The following is a 3,970-nucleotide window of genomic DNA, read 5'->3' on the forward strand; positions in this document are numbered from 1 at the left end:
CATAGAGGAAAACTCTCGACTAGGAGAGATCTCAAAAACTGAACATTCCTACTCCTCTCGGGATAAGGATAAAGAGTCCAAGAAAAAAGAAGATTAACATGGAGAGAAGCCTAGAAAATACCACAATTACACCCCCCTTCGAGTGTCTGTTATGGATGTCTACCGAGAATTATGCAATACTGAGAAGATATCATCAACTCGCCCAATCAAAAACAAAAGAGGTCGGACGCGTTGAAGGTCCACCTCACACCAAAGAGGTCGGACAAAGTTGAAGGTCCACCTCACACCAAAGAGGGCGGACAAAGTTGAAGGTCCACCTCACACCAAAGAGGTCGGGCGAGTTGAAGGTCCACCTCACACCAAAGAGGTCGGACGAGTTGAAGGTCCACCTCACATGGAAGAGGTCGGGCGAGTTAAGGTCCACCTCACAACAAAGAGGTCGGACAAGTTGAAGGTCTATCTCACAACAAAGAGGTCGGACAAGGTGAAGGTCCACCTCACACCGAAGAGGTCGGGCGAGTTAAGGTCTACCTCACACCAAAGAGGTCGGACAAGTTGAAGGTCCACCTCACACTGAAGATGTCGGGCGAGTTTAAGCTCCACCTCACACCAAAGAGGTCGGACAAGTTGAAGGTCCACCTCACACCGAAGATGTCGGACGAGTTAAACATCTACCTCACACCAAAGAGGTCGGACAAGTTGAAGGTCCACCTCACACCGAAGATGTCGGACGAGTTTAAGCTCCACCTCACACCAAAGAGGTCGGACAAGTTGAAGGTCCACCTCACAACCAAGAGGTCGGACGAGTTGAAGGTCCACCTCATACCAAAGAGGTCGAACGAGTTAAACATCTACCTCACACCAAAGAGGTCGGACGAGTTGAACGTCCACCTCACACCAAGGAGGTCGGACGAGTTGAAAAGGACAACGGAGTACGAACAAGCCTTCCGAGATTTCAGATTTCTTGGGGCAACCACCCATCCTTTCCACGGGAAAGTGAAGAACTCATTATACCTCGCAGTGGGAAGTCAGGCAATAGCCTCAGCACTAGTCAGAGAAGACGAAAGTGGGAAACAACCCGTCTACTTCATCAGCAAAGCTTTACAAGGGACCGAACTAACCTATCAACAGATAGAAAAAGTTCGCCTACACCCTCATACTCACCTCTCGACGACTCCACCCATACTTTCAAGCTCACACTATCAGAGTTCCAACCAACCAGCCAATAAAGGGCATCCTGCAGAAAACAAACTTAGCTGGAAGAATCCTACAGAGGACAGCTCGGATAATTCGGGAGACCTTGGACAAAACCAGAGAAAATCTCGGACAATTCGGGGGACTCTGGACAAAAACAGAAAATAGCTCGGACAAATCAGGGAAAATGAAGTCTGACACATAGAATGCCCGAGCTAATGCAGCCAGCACCAACAGCTCGGACAATTCGGGGATATGAGGTCCGACACATACCTTGAGAGCAGAATGCCCGAGCTGATGCATTTTCAAAACTAGCCAACCAAGGGGCAATAACAGAAGCCTCATCCGAGCTACATTACAAGACCACAACAAATCGGTCTCGAAGGCGGTATAAGGGATGTACTCAGGGTCAGCCACAGTAACACGCATTTAAACTATGAAATCCAGCTAATCAGACACGCTGTCCGGGATCTTAGTAGACATCTCAAAGACATAGGTCGACTATGGAATTACTACCAAACAACTCGGGCAAATAAGGAAACAACTCGGACAATAACAGTAAAACATAAAGTGACAGACGTGGCAGTAAAAGGGAAACCCCAGGACTCACACAAAAGTCCAAGGGCACCCTTTGGAGGCAACAAATAGAGCAAAAACCCAAAATACAAAGTCAAAGCTTTACATCAAAAAGCATGCCAACTTCCACATTGCCCCACCAGAGGAGCTCATCAGTGTAACATCACCTTGGCCGTTCGCAAAGAGGGGACTCGACCTCCTCGGACTATTTCCCCAAGGATTGGGACAAGTCAAGTTCCTCATTGTAGGGGTGTTCATAAAATGGATTGAGGCAGAGCCCCTAGCTAATGCCACTGCTCAAAGAAGTCAGAAATTCTTGTACAGAAACATTATTACAAGCACCAATTCACATCCGTAGAACACCCACAAGCCAATGGACAAGCAGAAGCTGCCAACAAAGTCATACTAGCTAGGTTAAAACGGAGACTACAGGACGCAAAGGGAGCTTGGGCTGAAGAGCCCCCACAAGTCCTATGGGCATATTGGACAACTCCACACTTCACCACGGGGGAATCACCCTTCCGATTGATTTACGAAATGGAGGCAATGATCCCAGTAGAGATCAAAGAAGGATCCCCCAGAATGATCTTCTACAATGAAGAGGTCAACTCCCAAATCCAAAGGAAAGAACTCGACCTACTTCCAAGAGTCCGAGAGAGAGCTCCGATCAAGGAAGAGGCGTTAAAACGTCGAATGGCCTCAAGATACAATCAGAAGGTAGTACAGTGAAGCTTTGCCAACAACAACCTTATCCTAATCCGAAATGATATCAGAACAACTCGACCTGGAGAAGGAAAGCTAGCACCCAACTGGAAAGGACCATACCAAGTTGTTTAGAAGAACTGGGGAAAGGTTGCTACAGACTGCCCGAACTTGAAGGGCAAGAGCTACCAAGGTCATGGCATGCCTGCAATCTAAAAAGGGCGCCAGGCCGAGATCCAAAAAGATTGCCCGACCTAGAAAGGTAGGTACTAACATGTACACACTCTTATCTTTATATTATTGTTTAAAAGATTGAAGATTCCCTAAAAAGTTTCCTACCAAGACGCCCGATCACGACAAATTCGGCAAAGATGAAACCAGAATTCATCGCCCGATTTCGACAAGGTCGGCAAAAAAGTGAAAGCAGAGTTCATCGTCCGATTATAAAGCTACAGGTCGGCAGAAAGTGAAAAACAATTTCACTGCACGACCACGATAAAGATGAGTCGTCCGATAAAGGTGAAAACGCAATTCACCCAAAGGACGAGCTAGAGATGCCAACCACTTTCTACAAATCGGCAAAGATGAACACAAAATAATGTAAGAAGTTATCGAAAGTGATCCAGAAAAGAACCTGACGAGGTCTTACGGATTGCTAAAATAGTAACTTAAAGACTGGCCGACGTTGAGAAGTCGGACCAAGTCAACCCAAGTTATCAGCAAATCCCTGGAAAGAGGTCTGGACAACCCTATAAAAGAGGAATTGCTATAACTTAGAAGAGATCGACATGACGAAGTCGGTCTCCTACAATAATAAAGTTATAGAAGTAAATCCCTGAAAGAGACCTGACAAAGGTCCAAGAAAGAGGGTTACGAAATAACTTAGAAGAGATCGACATAAAGAAGTCGGTCTCCTACAACGGACAAGTTATAAAAGTAATCCCTGAAAGAGATCTGACAAAGGTCCAAGAAAGAGGATTACAAAAATAACTTGGAGAAGGGACTGACGTAAAGAAGTCAGATTGAAAACATGCTTCTACCAAAAAATGTGCGCTAAAAGGGACATAGCTCCACCCAAAAAGCCACTCCATGATAAGGCTATCAAAATTGTTCAGACCAACTAAAAAGGTTCTACCAAAGAACACTAAAAAGTCGTCGGACAAGTTAGCCCCAAGGACCACCTCAACCAAGCAGAAAGTGGACAAAACCGGCAGTGATCAAAAGAGGTCGGACAACAAAATACCGACACTCTACAAAGATCCACAAAGGGGACAAAGACATCTCGCAACGGCCAGAGGAATGCCAGGATTGCTTTGCTAAAAGGTACGAAGTCTTGAAAAAAGACACTACTTAAAAGGCAAAAGCACAAATCAAAACGGCGCTAAAAAGTCATCCAAACAGACTATAAAAGGTTTCCCATCAGGAACTATACCTAAAAAGTTGTTGGATTATGACTAAAAAGCCCGAACAGTGAAGACAAACAAGTCGGAAGAAGGCT

This window comes from Arachis duranensis, chromosome 2, assembly GCF_000817695.3.
Source record: "Arachis duranensis cultivar V14167 chromosome 2, aradu.V14167.gnm2.J7QH, whole genome shotgun sequence".
Taxonomy (NCBI): Eukaryota; Viridiplantae; Streptophyta; class Magnoliopsida; order Fabales; family Fabaceae; genus Arachis; species Arachis duranensis.